The 20452-nt window shown below is 40.1% G+C and overlaps 1 long non-coding RNA gene across 1 annotated transcript in view; it reads right to left on the bottom strand.

Moving 5' to 3' along the window:
- Positions 1-563: 563 nt before the first annotated feature.
- The window catches only part of LOC134311851 (uncharacterized), a 171842-nt gene continuing 151953 nt past the window's right edge, over positions 564-20452 (bottom strand). Inside the window, exon 4 of the long non-coding RNA XR_010011487.1 lies at positions 564-641. This is a non-coding gene — a long non-coding RNA (uncharacterized LOC134311851). The remainder of the gene's footprint in view (positions 642-20452) is intronic.

Here is a 20452-nt window from a genome sequence, read left to right as displayed (position 1 = left end):
GCATGACCAATTAGCTGTGTAAGGAATTAAGTTAGAGAAAAAGCACATATTAGCACTCTAAAGTACTTCAAGCACTACTTGTTAAAATTAAATCACACACTTCCATTTACGGTTTTGCATTTGGTAGCTTTGTGGCACCAATACTGGTTACATACATTGATACACTAAGTTTATTAATATATACAGTGCGAGGAAAATTAGTATTCAACAACTTTTTGGTTATTTATACTTCCAGTGCATACTTCCACTTAAAATGTACACACAATGCTCTCAGACTAATGATAATTAGGGTAAGAGGGAAGCTGTCAGTCATTGCAAACGAGTTGCAGGAATACAGGTACACAGTGAACAAGAAGCAATAAAATGCAATGCAGTCATCTCTGTTCTTGTACCTCTTAAAATCACTTTAAAGTAGATATATTCTGACTGGAAATCCATACACTAAATTGCAAGAACAACGGTGAATAAATACGTTCCCCACAGTGTACATGTGTTTAGCCTTGCAGCCACTGCCACACTTGATCACAATCAGCAGTAAAGCAAATGTTAGTTGTTAGGCCTACCGTAGCCCCTTAAGTAAGTCTTGGAACCTCCCATGTGCTCACGCCATACGCTTATGTCTGATACACGTAGTGTATCCCCTAAAGAGAAAAAAACACATGAAAATAACTGTTAAAACATATTTGACCTAGTATTTAAACACATCAGTTTTAAAAGCTCTGTCATAAAGAGTTATACATACAGATGAGCTGACGATTTAGGAGAAAATATTGAATATGGGGGTGGGATAACTGTGGCACTCAGACATGTTTACATGGTTCTGCCCCTGGTTATGTACAGTGCAATGAATTCTGTTTTTGCATATTTCTCACAAGGAAAAATACTGTTCAACCCCATCTGGCCCTATGTGAAAATGTAAATGCTCCCATGCTACTAAATCAGCCAATTAACTGAATTCAATTGACAGTTGGATTCAATTCACTAGCCACACCTAGGCACGATTACTGCCACTTAAATAAAACCTGTCTATCAATGTAAATCAGACTAGAAGGTGTCAGAAAAGCAGCACATGATGCCATGTTCTAAAGAGAATTGTCCTGGAGGTCTTGTCATAACTGATGGAACCATGAACGCTGCTCTCTATCAGAACATACTGTATCTGCACATCGGTTTGTGACCTAAAGCTTAAGCTCAGTTGGAGTTATGCAGCAGGACAATGATCTGAAGTACACAAGTACGTCCACATTTGAATGGTTCAAAACAAAAGGTTTTGGAGTGGCCGAATCGAAATCCTGGCTTGAATCCCACTGAGATGCTGTGGCAAAACCCTAAATTAGCAGTTTATGCTGGAAAACCCTCAACTGTAGCTGAATTAAAACAGTTCTGCAACATTCTGGGCCAACATTTCAGATGTCACAAGTCATCTCAGTTGGGTTAGGTTTTGGGGGGCAACTACTTTTTGACATGGGTGATAGGGGTGGGCGATATGGCCTTTAAATAATATCACGATATTTTGAGATATTTTTGCAATAACGATTTTCACTCACGATATATAAGAACACTTTTTTAAAAAGTTTATTTTAAAAACACCTTTGATTTGCAGACACTCAGGAAATCTAAGGTACAAATGTTACTAAATGTACATTAAATTAAAGCATCACTTCCAACAGGGCTGGGCGATATGGCTAAAAACTCAGATCTCCATATGCTTTTGAGAAGTGGTGATATACGATATAATGTAAACTTAAAGTACAATGGCAGGCCACCGCCCGTATTTTACCTTATATTGTTTATAAGTTCTCTTAAAAACACAAAACATTGTAGTTGTGATCAATTCTGACTGATTACAGTGTTTTGTATTATTACAGACTGTATTTGTATTCATATTGACAACATTTATATTAAACAAACCAGCAGAATCTCACAATCACATTTCTGCTCCGTTTTACTTCAAATAAATGAGCATAAAAAAATCCCCAAAACATTTAATATATTTTAATACCATTGCATAATTAAAGCGTCTGTCAATTATACAACAACCAATGAAGAGAGAGCTTGAAATTCCGCCCAAAGCCTAAATTCGAAGCTCTGATTGGTTCATACATCTGAATCTCTTGCATCGGAGTTGTTTGCCCACAGAGTCAGCAACACGAATGAATCTTTACCATAGATAAAAGCACAGTTTTCTGATTCGATTGCAATGAATGATTCATCTGAAGAGTCGTTTCTGACTCATTGACTCAGTGATTCAGTTTCCATGCTCATATGTGAAGGAAAGCGTTCCGCTTAGCGCGTTTGAGTTTTAAACCTTCTCAGATGGTTCACTGACACAGTTTCTGTTCTCACATCATTCTCGGACTCACGCAGTGACCGACACTCCTCGTACTCACGCGGGTGCTTTTGCTTTAGGTGCTGAAATAAATGTGATGTTGCCACTGTTTGCCATCATCGTATTTTTGTACGTTTTGTTTGTTTGGAGTCTGACCTTCTGTATCTGAAAACCTTCCACACTAGTGATGTAGCTCCTCTTGTAGGGACTAGTTCATCCTCAGTGCTAACTCCGGTACTACTCTCTGCATTGGTCACCATTATTTCACTGTTACGTGCTTGAGAGTGGGTGATGCGCATTTGCTAACAATATCGCGATATGGCAAAAACCATATCGCGTTTACAACTATACCGGTATTATCGTGAACGATATTATATCGCCCACCCCTAGTGGGTGATATACACTGATCAGCCATAACAATAAAACCACCTCCTTGTTTCCACTCTCACTGTCCATGTTATCAGCTCCACTTACCATATAGAAGCACTTTGTAGTTCTACAATTACTGACTGTAGTCCATCTGTTTATCTGCATGCTTTGTTATCCACCTTTCAAGCTGTTCTTCAATGGTCAGGACCACCACAGAATAGGTATTATTTGGGTGGTGGGTCATTCTCAGCACTGCAGTTACACTGACATGGTGGTGGTAAGTCAGTGTGTGTTGTGCTGGTATGAGTGGATCAGACACTCCTACCTAGTTGGTCCACCTTGTAGATGTAAAGTCAGAGACGATCGCTCATCTATTGCTGCTGCTTGAGTTGGTCATCTTCTAGACCTTCATCAGTGGTCACAGGACGCTGTCCACAGGGCACTGTTGGCTGGATATATTTTTGGTTGGTGGACTATTCTCAGTCCAGCAGTGACAGTGAGGTGTTTAAAACTCCATCAACATTTCTGTGTCTTATCCACTCATACCAGCACAACACACACTAACACACCACCACCATGTCAGTGTCGCTGCAGTGCTGAGAATGATCCACCATCTAAATTATACCTACTCTGTAGTGGTCCTGGGAGAGTCCTGACCATTGAAGAACAGCATAACAGGGGGCTAACTAAGCATGCAGAGAAACAGATCTACAGAGCTACAAAGTTCTTCTATACGGTAAGTGGAGCTGATAAAACGGACAGTGAGTGTAGAAACAAGGGGGTGGTTTTAATGTTATGGCTGATCAGTGCAGGTTTTGAATAAATTTTTATCTTCAATAAATGGAAAGATGATTTAAAAGCTGCATTATGTGTTTACTCATATTGTATTTATTTTATATTAAGATTAGTTGGAAGATATGAAACATTAAGCTCAGTAAAAAAAATTGAGCTTACAGAAATTGCTAGAAAAGGGAGCAGGGATTATTTTATTAAAGCTTTTACATCCCAAAAATTTAAATTCGTCTTAATCATACATTAAAATGAAATCTACTGGAACTAATATACTATTAAGCAATGTGTCACTGCATCCAGAAGCCTGACACTCAACACATTTCTCCTGTTTTTTTTCGCCCCTCTATATCACAATTTTTTTTCCACCTATCCTTTCATCACTTTAGCACCTTTCTTCTTTACACCCTCCTCCAAAACACATGCGGTCACATGATACAACATGCCTAATCCACGCACAATCCTTCTCTGCCTAATTTGCTGTCTGCATCCACACCTTTTTCAGCACACGCTCACACATTCTCACTGAAATCAACAGCTCCAGCAACCTCTGTTTCAATCAAGTCCAATACACAGGGCCCCTCTGGTCGTGTTCCTAATAGCCTGTTGCCATCACATCAACAATAAACTCCCAGTTGGGCATGATGGCAGTCATTACAACTTAAACAGAATGTTGCACTACTGAAAAAAAAGGACAAAAAAATGAAGTTATCAGCCATGATGGCTTGGTATTAATAGCACAAAATGAGAAGAGAGACAAGAAAGGATCTATTTTAGACGTGAATGTAGTCTCGCATTCAGAAATAGGCCCCAGATATCACACTTGGAAGCTGCTGCATTTCACAATGTAGTAGTGTTAAAAAATTTAAGACATCAGGAACATGATGAGATTTTAAGCATTGAGCTGTTAGAGGCTACATCCACAAAAGATTACGTTTTTATGCACTGGTATTGGAGGTGTATTGGGGGGCTTATTGCTTTGGAGCTGCATTTTGCCAAACCAGGATGAAGTTGGAGATTTCTAATTTTATACTGTCATAAACACTCAATGACAATGTGCTTCTTAGCTCTGATTTAGGAATAAAATGACTTCTTGTGTCAATGCACCTGAATTCTTTTCAGAATGATCAAGTGAAAAGGAAAGTCGCTTCATAAGCAACAAATTACTGGCATTTTGTACAAACCATAAAAAAAGGATGGGAAAATTGGTTTCTAAACTGTGATGATATGGTGTGTTGTGTTCATTCCACAATAAAGGTGGAAATACAACCCTCCATAGTTTCATTCATATCATCACAAATGACATAATGCTGAAAGCTCCAATTCTTTGCCAAAATTTGACAGTCGTTTGCTGTAACCAGTCTAAATAAAGATTTACCAAGGCAGCCGCAACATCTCTGCCCACCTGCAAATGTTCAAAAATTACAAACAAAAAGCCATTTTGCCTAATTTATTTATTTATTTTGGTATTTTATCTATGCATTTTCTCCCTTTTCTTTCAATTTAGCATAACCAATAAGCCTTCCGCTCCTGGGGACCCTGATTGGGTCCAAGGTGGGGTATATTTGTCCCTTTGACGCATGTACAGTCCACCGACCCCCTCTTATTCGCCCATACTTCAGTAGATCTCGCGCTACAAACCAGGGTCCTTACACAGCATCAAAGACTGCATCCCTTTTTTACATTTACATTTACATATATATATATATAATGTGCACAAAAAACAAATGAAATTGTGGGTAATTTCCTTAGATGGTTAGAAGATGCATTCCAAGCTGTAATCTCTGATATTTAGTTGATGAAAAAAGTGATATCACCCACATGTCTACACAACAAAAACAAATAAATAACAAAATAAATAAATTAATACCCAACAAACACACTGTTCATAAATTCCAAGAAAATTGCCAACCCAATCCTTTTTTATTGGTTTTCATATACACACACACTACTACACACACACATACACAGTGTGGTCGAGCAAGTAACAGTAATGTTAGTGCGAGGCTGAGGTCAGCAGCACTGTGACACTGTGTATGAAAACAGAAGCTGGGTTTGCTATGCCTCTTTTTCTTTTCCATTTCTCTTTTATTCCACTGCCCCTCTCTTGTTGCTCCGTGCATCTCGCTGACTCTTTTGTACCCAGAAGAGTTGAGTGTTGCTTGCCAGCAACTGCAAGGCCCTTACAGGATTGTGTGTGAGGCTCTAAATAGCTGTGTCAGGTTTAATTGCAATCAAGTCTCTTCTCCAGGCAATGAGGAGGCCTTTTCCTGCCGTCTCCGATCAACCAGCCAACCAAACGTCCTCTCGAATATAAAAGCCATCCAGAGTTAACAAGAAAGGGGTAATTAAAATTTCTATTCATAAATTGCTGGTTAAGCACATTTCCCAGCAGCCATAACATTAAAACCACCTCCTTGTTTCTAAACACATTTTATCAGCTCCACTTACCATATAGAAGCACGTTGTAGTTCTACAATTACTGACTGTAGTCAGTCTGTTTCTCTGCATGCTTTGTTAGCCCTCTTTCACCCTGTTCTTTAATGGTCAGGACCCCCACAGGACCACCACAGAGCAGGTATTATTTAGATGGTGGATCATTCTCAGCACTGCAGTGACACTGACATGGTGGTGGTGTGTTAGTGTGTGTTGTGCTGTTATGAGTGGATGAGACACAGCAGCGCTGCTAGAGTTTTTAAACACCTCACTGTCACTGAGAATAGTCCATCAACCGTGGGCAGTGTCCTGTGACCACTGATAAAGGTCTAGAAGATGACCAACTCAAACAGCAGCAATAGATGAGCGATCGTCTCTGACTTTACATCTACAAGGTGGACCAACCAGGTTGGAGTGTCTAATAGAGTGGACAGTGAGTGGACACGGTATTTAAAAACTCCAGCAGTGCTGCTGTGTCTGATCTACTCATTCCAGCACAACACACACTAACACACCACCACCATGTCATTGTTACTGCAGTGCTGAGAATGATCCACCACCTAAATAATACCTGCTCTGTGGTGGTCCTGTGGGGGTCCTGACCATTGAAGAGCAGCATGAAAGAGGGCTAACAAAGCACGCAGAGAGACAGATGGACTACAGTCAGCCATCACTGGGATTTTAAGGTCTCAAGTGCTATCGTTCTGGTTGGAGGACGTTGAATAATAGCATGATGCTGCAACTGCAGCCCTTGCGTAACTCCTCATCCACGTTATTACTTTTTGAGGCTCTTTCTCTGGCAGGTCAACATAAGCAACTCCATCAGTTTCTGAGTAAAAGTTAAAAGTACAATTACAGAGATTCCTTGAATAAAAGGAATCCAGATTATTTAATGGATTTAGTACTTCGTGCTTTGTATGAAGTCATTTAAACATTTTCTGTCATTTTTTTTTGACACGTGCTTTTGCTTGATTAAGCTTTTATATATATATATATATATATACATGTGTACAGTACAATTACATTCTTTTTTCACATATCCCAGCTTATTTGGAAGCTGGGGTTAGAGCGCAGGGTCAGCCATTGTACGGCGCCCCTGGAGCAGACAGGTTTAAGTGCCTTGCTCAAGGGCCCAATAGTGGCTGAATGGCACAGCTGGTATTCAAACCCACTAGTTCTACCCACTAGGCTACCACTGTCCCCTTAGAGATGGAGGACACAATAAATAAAATTATAAATAAAATTATTATTATTATTACATAATGAGTCAGATTACTGATTATAGAGTGTGGTCAGAGGTTATTTTTAGAGCTTACTTAAGACAATGTCTGTGGTACATATCCTGTAAGGCTGGAAGTTTGTTACCGATGATGAGCTCAGCTAGAACTAAACAATCATGCAGCCTGTTGGTATGCTTTCTATGGTGCACTTGTAAAAGTTTACCATGCTTTTGGACTGGAGACCAAACTTCTTTAGCCAAATGAAGTAGAGTCACTGAAAAGCAAACTCTACTACTGCCCTGAAGAGTATGGACCATGCCAAGCCCTTACTGAGGTGCACCCTAAAGAACTTGGTAGTCCTAACTCGTTCCACAGCAGCCTCTCCGATGTACAAGGAGAAGTGGTCATCCTCGCTGACATTGAGGCTGACATTAGTGTCGCTACAACACTCAGCTATCGCTCTAACCTCATCTATGTAGGACGTCTCATCACCACGTCTGATGAGGCCCAGGATTGTGGTATCGTCAGCAAACTTGAGGATGTTGGAGCTGTGCTTAGCAACACAGTTGGGTGTAAACAGAGAATACAGGAGGGAGCTGGGCTAAGAACACATCTCTGAGGAGCTCCTGTGTTCACAAATAGTGTGGAGAAGGTGTGGTCACCAATTCTCACCGCTTGTGAGGTCTGCTCATCAAAAAGTCCAAAATCCAGTTAGGAAGATGAGCGTTAACACTTAGGTTTTTGGAGTTTGGTGACGGTTTCACTGGGATTATGGCGTTGAATACAGAGCTGTAGTCGATAGACAGCATCCTCATGCAGAAAATTTTCACATCTAGGTGAGTGAGAGCACTGTGCATCGCCAGAGGATCTATTTAATCTAACTGAAGAGTCCATTGAAGCTGGAGATGCTTTTTGATTAGCTGCTCAAAGTACATCATCATGGTAGAGGTCAGAACGGCAGGGTGGTAATCATTCAAAGATTCAACTGCAGACCTTTTGAGTACAGGGACCACAGACAGTCTGTGAAAACCTCTGCTAGCTGTTTGGCATATGCTTTAAGTACACAGGCATAGATGCCATCAGGACCTGGCGCTTTGCATGGGTTGTCCGCACTGAAGGATCTGATCCCATCAGGCTCAGAGATGCTTAGTGTACCGCAGTTATTATTCTACTGCTAGTTTCACTACCAGGAAGGTGTTACCAGCATCAAACAGTGAACAGAAGCTGCTCAGCTCATCAGGTAATGAGGTAGAAAGACTCACATCACAGTTTTTCTCTTTGTAGTCTGTAATAAAGAGCAACCTATTCCACATCAGCCTGTGGTCAGATCCCTTGTAGTTTGACACCAACTTCCAAAGTCTCTGAAAGAGATGGTTCTCTGGAGATCATATACCTGGCTCTCCTGTATGCCACTAGATCTCTGGATTTATAGGCTACAGTTCAAACATTGAGTTTGCCTCTTATGACAGCCTTAAGCCAGGGTTTCTGGTTCAGAAAGGATACTATGTGTATTTTTGGAACAATGCTGTCCACGTATGTGCTGATGTAATATGTGACAGAGCTTGCACATTCATTATTGTCTCTGGATGTGTCTGCTGCCTGCTGGAAGATTTGTCAGTCCTTTGACTGGAAGCAGTCCAGAAGTGTGATTGATTTTTTGTTTAAGCTTTTGTTTGTAAGCAGGCAGAAGCAGAATGGTGTGATTGACTTTACCAAAAGTGGGAAAGGAGAGAAGTTTGTAGTATGTGGGCATGTTTAAGTCTCCCACAACAATAAAAGCAGCATCTGCATATGCGCTTACCATACCATTAATGTTCTCATAGGGAACGTGAGGTGCACAGGTTTTGTCTGCCTGGGGTGGGATGTAAGTCACAGTTAAAATAACTGAGCTAAACTCGCAGGGAAGATAAAGAGGTCAGACTTTAACTGGAATGAGTTTGACATCAGTTCCCCAAAGAAAACATAAACCCCATCACAGATGAATGGTGAAGCCATACCGTTGTCTGCAACTGTAAAATCAAGCCATGTTTCTGTAAAAGCTAACACACAGCAGTTGTTACACAGCATTAAGTTAATCTATTTTGTTTATTAGCGACTGAACATTTGCCAATTAAGTAGGACTGAAGCACCTTTTTAAGTTCTGCACAGAATCCCAGCATGTGTCAACAAAGAGGCACATGCACCATGCTGGGATGGGAGGAACTGTTGCCACCTTTTCAGCATTTAGCAGACGCTGTTATCTAAAAGCGACTTACAGTACTGTGACAGTATACAGCCTAAGCAATTGAGGGTTAAGGGCCTTGCTCAAGGACCCAACAGCAACCTGGCAGTGGTGAGGTTTCTGATTACTGGACCATCATCTTAACCACTAGGCTACAGCTGCCCTAAAATAGCATTTGCAATCATTTACATTTTTGGCATTTAGCAGACACTGTTATCCAAATCGACTTATAGTACTGTATATAGTCTAAGCAATTGAGGGTTAAGGGCCTTGCTCAAGGGCCCAACAGTGGCAACCTCGCAGTGGTAAGGCTTGAACCAGCTACCTTTTGATTGCTGGTCCAGTACCTTAACCACTAGGCTACAACTGCCACTAGGCTACAATCACTGAATGGTTTCGGCCCAGAATATATCTCAGATATGTTTAGAGAATATAAACCCAGTAGATCTTTTAGATCCATGGACTCAGGTCAGCTAGTTGAGCCCAGAGTCCAAACTAAACATGGTGAAGTAGCATTTAGCTGTTACGCTGCATATAACCAGAACAGACTGTCAGGAGATATCAGATGTGCCCCAAATGTAGAAATGTTTAAATCCAGGTTATTTTTTTTTTCTTTTCTTGTGCCTATGATTGAGCTCTACATTTTGCACTCTAATTGTACTGCACTCTAGCTTTACTTTAAAATCTGTATTTTTATGTTTCTTATTGCACTTTTATAAGCTAATTTACTTTATATTTTATTTTTTAGTTTTTCATGTTCCTAATTTTTTTATTCTCTCTAGTTTTAATTTCATGTTTTTTTAATTGTAACTATATTTGCAAAAAACCTTACTGAGGTTCTAGATCTCAGGTATGTTTTAAAGCACTTTGAATTGCCACTGTGTAAAAAAAGGTGCTATACATATAAACTTGCCTTGCCTTGCCTAATCAGTGTCAGCATAAGAAACATCCACCGGGAGTTTCCTGGCCATCATCTAAAACAGTGGTCCCCAACCACCGGGCCACGGACTGGTACCGCACAGAAAGAATAAATAATTAGAGATCACTACAAAAGCAATAAAAACACTGACTCGGTTTCCAACATCCTATCTTTGTGAAGCGGGATTTTCTGCAGTGATGGCAGCCAAAACAAAGTTACATAGTAGACTGGTGTAATAGAAATTAATTTGAGTAAGTTTTTTTTATAAATCTTATAAAATTATATAAAAGTATTTCACATATTTAAAGTGTAGAATGTAAAACACATATTCAGTAAGATGGTTTTAGGAGTACTGTGACCGAGGTCACAGAAGAGAACAGAATAATCAGATAGAACGTTTAAACATAAACATAACAAGGATGTAAAAAACAAAGATACCTAAGAAGGACAAATTATCGCATCACAAGACCAGAACTATTTAGAACATAGCAGACTCTATGGTGCTATGGCACCAATATGTATCTTCTTATTTTTGAATATGTTTCATAGCATCTTACTGATTCTCTTTGTGTGTCCGGCTCTGAGGAGGAGGGGTTAGCGATGGAGAGGGCGATAGAGGCATAAAAGACCTATGTAAAATTACTTAGTGGTTCTTACTGCGGTATGCTTCTATGCTGTATGTAAGAATCCACAGTTGTGCTTTCATTAAACTTCAATCCAGCTAATAAGAATCTCTTGAGTTTGCTTTCTGACAAGAAAAGTTCCACCACACTGGACATAAGGAACACACTTCGGGTGTTATTGTTTTATCACCCCTACGTGGGAGCGTCTCGTTGCAGCGAGAAAAGCTCAGGGTTCCCACTGATTTTCCATCATTGGTGAGTAGTATCGTTATGCACTTTGTGTTGTCTGTTATGTTCGTTCATTTATTTTTATTTTTTTATCCTCCTTCCCTTGCCGGTCCGTAAAATAATATCTTATATGAAACCGGTCTGTGGTCAAAAAGAGGTTGGGGAACGCTGGCCTAAAGCACATCATCACTTGAATCTGGAGTCATGGACATGTACATGGACAAGTGATTAATAATCCTCTGACTTTCAGTAGTCTTCAGTTTAATAGTGCAATTGCCAAGTTTGGTGAAGAGCTGGGGCTACGGCTATGTAATGCTACAGCATACAATAACATTCTGAGAATTTTGTGCTTCCATCATAGCGGAGGCAATTTTCCTAAATGATGAACTGGAAGCCAGGACTTAAGCATCAGGTGATCGTTATCCCTTTTTAGCTTCATTCTCATGCTGAGTTTAGCTCCTATTTTGGGCGCACATGAAAAAGAAAACATATTACTGCCGTGTTCTGCCTTTTCCATTTTTTAAGACATTAAATTAATCCTGATGACAAAAAACACAGTAATATGTAAATATTATTCAGTAGACTGGCATTTCTGGTCAGTCCTTTTCTGTACGTAAAAAACACTTGCCCACAAGAGCGACGAACCTTGAGCAACATCACTGACTTTGTCGCCTGCTAGTGTAAACTTGGTTAGGTGCAGTAAGAGTGGTTTTGTGATTATGTAATAAACGGACAGCCATGATCACTCCCTCGGCAGCCAGCACGTACTGTACACAAACAGACTAACTAAACACTATATAGAATTTAATAGTAGCTGTGTGTGGATACTAAGGATTTCAGCTGTTTAATAATATATACTACTCCCATGCTGCTTATTCCCAGATGAGTGGAGCTTCTTCTGTTACCATAATCAGATATGCCCACACTTGCTGTGAAAACTTCTGACCCCCACAAAAAACATCATTACACAAACAAGAAAGCAGTCCATTCAAACAGATATTTACACACATCTCAGTGCTTCGGCCATTTCCCTAGAAATACATACATGTCTGGTGTAGACACAGTCAGCTGACAGCACAGCTGAGATTCGAACCTGGGTCTCAGCGGTGTTGGGTAAGCATAATAGATATAAAAGATTAAAAGATATAAAATATATAAATACGCCAAATAGTAAAATGGTTAAAAGGTTTGGTTGATTCATGACTGCCATGTAAGGGTGCTATATACAGGAAAACTGTGCCCTGACCCCAAAAATAGTGTACTGTAGTGTAGTAGTGTATGTTGTATGGTGCCCTTGTCATGCCAGAGAACAAGCAGTGTTCAGATCCAGCTCATGGTGGGTCAAGTTCCACACAGAAACATTAGGCTTGAAGCAGGAATACATCTTTAACTGGGCACCAGTCCATCGCAGGGCAACACTGCTCATCCATTCACATACTTACACCGATCGGGTATAACATTATGACCACCTTCCTAATATTGTGTTGGTCTCCCTTTTGCTGCCCCATACGCAACAAACTGCAAAGCACTGTGTATTCTGACATCTTTCTATCAGAACCAGCATTAACTTCTTCAGCAATTTGAGCTACAGTAGCTCGTCTGTTGGATCAGACCACACAAGCCAGCCTTCGCTCCCCTTTTGCATCAATGAGCCTTGGCCACCCATGACCCTGTCGCTGGTTTACCACTGTTCCTTCCTTGGACCACTTTTAATAGATACTGACCACTGCAGACTGGGAACACTCCACAAGAGCTGCAGTTTTGGAGATGCTCTGACCCAGTGGTCTAGCCATCACAATTTGGCCATCTCACTCAAATCCTTATGCTTGCCAATTTTTCCTTCTTTTAACACATCAACTTTGAGGATAAAATGTTCACTTGCTGTCTAATATATCCCACCCACTAACAGGTGCCGTGATGAAGAGATAATCAGTGTTATTCACGTCACCTGTCAGTGGTCATAATGTTATGCCTTGTTGGTGTACATCTGTGTTCTTAAAAAGTAGGAGGAAACTGAAGCACCCAGAGGAAACCCGGTTGTCTAGGACCCTAAAAATGTGCTACACCAGCATAATATGAGCAGTACAGCAGCTCTGGAATAAGTCGAATCATTAGGAGAAAATTAAGTATTCATTTGCAAAAAGCCACCACAAATTTCTATGTGGATGCTCACATGGCGGATCTATCAAAAGCTTTAGCTCACCACTAAGACTTGGATTTGTGACTCTGCCCACATGGTGCCACTGACCTGGCTGGGCGCTCTCCATCTATCCGAGTCAGATAGATGGCAGGGTCGGAAAGGGTGTTCGATGGTTTGGTTAAGGGTCATTTTCTCGCTACTTTAGCAGCAAGATCTAGGAAACTTGGGCGAGCCTGCATGCCTTTTGGGCCAGCATTGGAGTTGTGCTTTCAGTGGGAGACACAAGTGCAATGGGAATGTGGATTTATTAGGTGATAATAAATATCACTGGTCCCAGACTCTTTCTGTCAATCTCTCTTAAACACCAGCTTTGTCTCCATCTGATATAAGTATTAGTGTAAAAATGGAGAGCATGAAAGTACTTTAAAGTGTTATGCTGAATAAACCTCATATAAAAATCTCAGACAGATTTTATGCATAATAGACATCAAGTTGCAGATATCAAAACCATGTGTATGAAATGCCTGAAAATAAGCTGTGGCTGTTTTAATATGCACAAAAGTATATCCAATGTGTTATGCATGTCCAGTAGTGAACCCCTGTTTTTTATTTATTTATTTATTTTGTAATCCCTATGCTATACTGCAATATGCCTGTTTGGGCAACAAAGCATCATTCATAGTAGCACAAGAACAAATAGCTTTCCGTGGTCGGGTTTGCAATCAGTTTCAGGTTGGACCTGAAATATTGCCACCCTTTAAGGTTGACTGATGTTTTTTCTGTAGATGCAGGTAGGAATCTCTAGGTCACAAAGCAGAGAAAGGTTTATGGCTATACGTACTGCACAGAGGCAGGCACAAAAGCCAACATACAGTATACTACTACTACTACAACATCTTAATTATGTGTCACACAGATCTCAGAGAAGGGGGGTGAGGTGTAAACATTGATTGATTAATAAGGGTAGTGTATTTAGTACTGTAGATGCCAAAACAACACTCAGGACCTTACAAAACAGCACATAAACAATATCTTTAACAAAAGGCAATGGGCAGATGGAAAAAAGTCACATGCCTTTGATCTTATATATGTTAGAAGCACACTACATATCTCTTTATGTGCACTGCTATAAAATGGCATATTGTATACTGGGATGTAGATTTTACTGCTATTTTGAATTCATTATTTGTCTACACAGACATGATTGCCTATATCAGGGTAAGAGGTGAGCAAAGCCCTGCAATATATTTGCATTCTGTCCAGCCCTGTGTTCCAGCCTGGCACCCAGTGTTTCCCATTGAGACTGGACCTGTTCCAACCCTAACCAGGACACGGTTGATAAAAATGCAAAATGTAACTATTTGCACAGTATATATTAAACAACTTTACAAGGTTAAATGCTGAATAAATATAATGCAGACGTGTTTTTCTGTAATAAATACTGTTAAATGGTTAGTAAATAAAACATACAATGCTAAATAATGAGACCTGGGTCAGGGTTTGGGTTAGACCTGATTATTGGTGTTCAGGTTGGTGTTTCTGCATTAATGCTGCCATTACAGAAGTGTCAATTATCTTTGCCAAGGGCACTGACACAGCCCCATACCATGACAGACCCTGGCTTTTGGACTTGTAGCTGATAAAAGTCTGGATGGTCCTTTTCGTCTTTCATCTGACCACAATACACATTTCCACTGTATGATGGTCCATCCTAGATGTCTCTGAGCCCAGAGAAGTCGATGCCGCTTCTGGACACGGTGAACATAAGGCTTATTTTTTGCATTTGTGCATGTAACTCCGTATTTTAGTGCTTGACAAAGGTTTGCCAAAGTAATCCCTCACCCATGAGGTTATATTAGCTATTGTTGAGTGGCGGATTTTGATGCAGTACCGTCTGAGGAATCAGAGATCACAAGTGTTTAGCTTAGGCTTGCACCCTTGGACTTACGCACTGAAATTCCTTTAGATTCCTCGAACCGTTTAATAATATTATGCCCTGTAGAGGGAGAAATATGCAGATCTCATCCTCAATATGCAAATCTTTTTAAACATTACATTAATTTTCTCACACATTTGTTAACAAACTGGAGATCCTCTGCCCATCTTTGCTCCTTAAAGACTAAGCCTTTTATTGATAATTCTTTAGATCCAAATCATGATTACAATAACCTTTTGATGTCATTACCAACCGTACTAAATGTACTAAATCTCCTAAAGACACAATCATGCTGTGAGAGAAAAAGGCCTTTCCCAAACTGTTGAAAACCTTTTATCTATTTTATAAATTAATTTTAGTTATGTGTCAACAAATGTAACTGAAACAATTGACAATCATTAAGAGGTGCGTCTACATACTGTTGTTATACAGTGTATATTACCAGTGCCCAAGTTTAATTTGTTCCAATACATTTATATTTTAATCTATTAAGGAACATTGCAAGTCACAGTCACCACAGTCCTACTCTGTTGTCCAAAGTGACTTACATTACTATGACAGTATATATTGTTCAAGCAATTGAGGGTTAAGAGTCTTGCTCAAGGGCCAAACAGTGACAACCTGTCACTGGTGGGGCTTGAACCAGCGACCTTTTGATAACTAATCCAGTACCTTAACCGCTACACTACAACTGCCATGTATGTACTTTCTTACACATGTCCAAAAAGAAAGCCCACTTTCATACACAGTACTAATCCCAGGTGTCTGTGAGCACATGTACAGAATGGGGCTGCTTGCATCCACCTGCAGGTGTGCTGATTTGACCAACGATTTTTAGAACTTGCTGGTGAAAGCTTTCCCACTTTCCCTTCCCCTTCCAGCTTGATAGCTGTAATATAATAAAAGAGGCTGTTAGTGGGTGGGTTTTCACAATGACTAAACGGTACAAAATTATGTAGGGGGAAAAGTGGATGGTTGTCAGACAAAGGACCACTTTCTGGAAAAATAGATGCTTTTTGGTGAGGTTTAGTGACAGGCAAATTTTTAAGTGCATGAATAGTCCCTACTACAATAGTGGATTTTACTGTCATAAGAAAATTATACAAACAAATCCTATTTGTGAAAAAGGTAGGATATTGTTTAAAATTCAGTTAAAAGAAGAATATGTGATTAATTCTCTTTATTATTTAACTGACAACAGTTAAACAGAAACACATTTAAAACACATGTAATAGTGTGTAACACACTAAAAACGTTGGGTCAAAGGCAATATAAGAGTTAATAAGTTCATAGAATATTCAAGTTACAGCGTTTCACAATAAGCAAGTGGATTGGTAGCAGATAATAGAATCATGATTCTGGCATAAAAGGAGGATCTACCAAAGGATCCGTATTTATAAGCAATTATTGGTCGTGGCTCACCACTTTGTGCCTAAATTTAGGTCACCATTGCCAATCAGTCCAAAAATAACATTTTTTAATGCAAGATTGCAAATAATTTAGTATTTCAGCATCTACTGTTTATAATATTCTAAAAAGATTCAGGGAATCTGGAGAGATCTCAGTTTGTATAGGGCAAAGTCGGAAACCACTGGAGATTGTGCATGACCTTTGAGCTCTCAGACGTCATGCTACTGTAATAATTATAAACACATGGGCATGGGAGTACTTCAGAAAACCACTATCACCTAACACAGTCCGCCACTGCATCCTGAACAGCAGCCTGAAACTCTTTTACACAAAGAGAAAGCCCTACATCAACTCTGTGCAAAAAGCCTAAGAGTTCTCTGGGCCCGAGCTCAGCTCAGATGGTCTAAAAGATGATGGGACGTCTGCTGTGGTCAGATGAATCCACTGTTTAGTAAAATTCAAGTTCTCTGTGCCAAAGATGAAAAGGACCATCCAGACTGTTATCAAGGAAAGTGCAGAAGCCAACACCTTTCATGGTATGGAGCTGCATCAGCGCCCACGGCATGAGTGACTTGCATATACAGTATGTGAAGATGTGAAGGTACCATTGATGCAGAGGTGTATATCAGGAATTTAGGAATTTAGAGAGACATATGCTGCCATCAAGGTGGAGTCCTTGATTATTTCAGCAAGAAAATGTCAGGGCACATTCCACATGCACTATAACAGTGTGGCATCGTAGACACAGAATGAGTGTGCTTGACTGGCCTGCCTGCAGTCCAGATCTATCTCCTATTAAAAAGGAGACTCAGATGATGGCAACTACAAACTGTTGAGCAGCTGACATCTCGTATCAAGCAAGCATGGACAAAAATTTCACTGGCAAAACTGTAACAATTAGTGTCCTCAGTTCTCTATTGTTAGAGACAATATTATAAAGTCTCTTTAATAGGAAGGTGATGGAACACAATGAAGTTGACTAGTACAAATATTACAAATCTACTTTTATCAGTTAAATAAAGATTTAAGAAAATGAACAAAATCACATCATATTTTACTGTTTTACAAAACGTCGTAACTTCTCTGGAAATGGGGTTTGAACTTCCTCAGCATCAGTTAATCCCAACAATTTTTTATGTGTGTAGAATTAATTAAAAAAATACATTTTAGAGCAACAAGACGACAAAACAACATCTTAAACACTTCCTCGCTTGGTATCCTCAGTGCCATAATAAGTGTTGTGAGAGAAGTGGCACGGTGGATAGCATTGTCACCTCACAGCAAGAAGACCCTGGATTCTATTACAGTTTGGTAAACTGGAGTTATAAAATTGCCCAACATATTGTCTGACATTGAACTTACACTGATGAATGTTGTGTAACCAGCTACCTGCCCTGTCATGAATGTAACCAAAGTGTGAAACATGACAATAAAATTGATTTGGGGTTGTAAATTATACGTATTTATTTTATATAACCGTTAACATTGGGTGTGGCTGACATTAAGAGTGGTCTCCACATAGTTTGCTGTATAATGTGTATAATTAACATACAGCTCTTGGTGCACGATGAGTGGCTGGTCACGATGGAACAATGCTGTGTTTTATTGTTTATTTTTAACCTTGCACAGTAGCTGTGGGCATGTGATGCATATGATGTGCTTTCCCGGCTGAAAGAGGAACAGCGTGTGAGTCATAGCGATTATCTGTTAACGCTAAACAGTACTAAGGCTTTGGTCTGCATTATAACCATGAGAAGTGGGGGAATCTTATGGCTAGATGCAATATGGCTTAATCAGTTTAAATAAGCATTATATTAGTCATTTGTCCATTTACTGCTGATTAAAAGTAAATTATAGGTTAGCAGCAAAGCAAACACACCCAATCAAGCATAGTCTTTTATGCAACAGACAGTTGTGTAAATCAGGCTTGGGACTAAGGGATTTTAAATATGAGAGTGAAAGTAATGACCAGGTGTTATACTGATTAAATTGAGTAAAGGGACTACAGACTTTATGACAAAAATCTGGTCACATGCCAATGCTACACATCCTGCACCAGGACTACATCTCTTGCCAAACACAGTGAAGTGTAACTGTATTCAAAAGTTTTTTTACCTAAAACATTGGGTGCAAAGGTTTGAGAGTGGCACAACAATTATGCTAGTCCACCACTGCTAGGATGGGAGTTTGAATCTCATTGGTGCTATCAGCTGAGATACACAATGTCTGAGAGGAAGTGGGTAGGGTGGGCAGGTAAATGTCCAAAACCCTGATGTAAGTACTTTTTCATTTCCATTATACATCATAAAAATCTCCATATACACCGATCAGGCATAACATTATGACCACCTCCTTGTTTCTACACTCACTGTCTATTTTATCAGCTCCACTTACCATATAGGAGCACTTTGTAGTTCTACAATTACTGACAGTAGTCCATCTGTTTCTCTGCATGCTTTGTTAGCCCCCTTTCATGCTGTTCTTCAATGGTCAGGACCCCCACAGGACCACTACAGAGCAGGTATTATTTAGGTGGTGGATCATTCTCAGCACTGCAGTGACACTGACATGGTGGTGGTGTGTTAGTGTGTGTTGTGCTGGTATGAGTGGATAAGACAGCAACGCTGCTGGAGTTTTTAAACACCTCACTGTCACTGCTGGACTGAGAATAGTCCACCAACCACAACTATCCAGCAAACAGCACCCTGTGGGCAGTGTCCTGTGACCACTGATGAAGGTCTAGAAGATGACCAACTCAAACAGCAACAATAGATGAGCGATCGTCTCTGACTTTACATCTACAAGGTGGACCAACTAGGTAGGAGTGTCTAATAGAGTGGACAGTGAGTGGACATGGTGTTTAAAAACTCCAGCAGCGCTGCTGTGTCTGATCCACTTATACCAGCACAACACACACTAACACACCACCACCATGTCAGTGTCACTGCAGTGCTGAGAATGATCCACCATTTAAATGATACCTGCTCTGTGTGGGTCCTGTGGAGGTCCTGACCACTGAAGAACAGGGTAAAAGCAGGCTAAAAAGGTATGTAGAGAAACAGATGGACTACAGTCAGTAATTGTAGAACAGTTACAATTTTTACAGTGGAGCTGATAAAATGGACAGTGAATGTAGAAACCAGGAGGTGGTTTTAATGTTATGGCTGATCAGTGTAAGACTACACACAAGCAGATACACACAATACCTATCAGGGGCCCAACAGTGGCAACTTGGCAGTGGTGGGTCTTGAACTGGAAACCTTCTGATTACTAGTCCAGTACCTTAATATATGATATCACGCCTATCTTCAATAGAACTTACACACAAAAGACTTTTAAATGACTTTTTAAATTAAGTCCATGTCCTACAAAATATTAAGGTGAGGTCTAAGGTGACAGCGCTACCCACCCATGGCCACCTATACCACTGGACTAGCAATAGCAACAATAGCACCTGATTACCACATAGATTCTACAAACACAGTTTTAAACATATTGCATTGATATTAAGAAAAAACATGAGTTGTGTTTCGTGCTGCATCTGAGTAACACATTTAGCCAAAGCATTAATAACTCTCCAGCCAAATGTTAAAAGCACCATAATGCCTAATCTCTGTGGAGCAGAGTAAAGCAATGAGAGCAAGGGATAGACAGAAGAGAACAGTAAAAAAGGGGGGGGGAGGAAGGACAAGGGCAAAGAACATAGTGAGGTTGACAATGTTGGAAAGCAGACTGGAAGAGTGCAGAGTGCCAGGAGTGTTTTAGCTCCTGCTGTCCTGTTGTACCTGATTAGGGTTGATGAGGAGATCAATAGATCATTAGGCGATCCCTG

This window comes from Trichomycterus rosablanca, chromosome 1 (genome assembly GCF_030014385.1).
Source record: "Trichomycterus rosablanca isolate fTriRos1 chromosome 1, fTriRos1.hap1, whole genome shotgun sequence".
Taxonomy (NCBI): Eukaryota; Metazoa; Chordata; class Actinopteri; order Siluriformes; family Trichomycteridae; genus Trichomycterus; species Trichomycterus rosablanca.
Note: the sequence above shows the minus strand (reverse complement) of the source record. Positions and strands in the feature narration are given on the sequence as shown.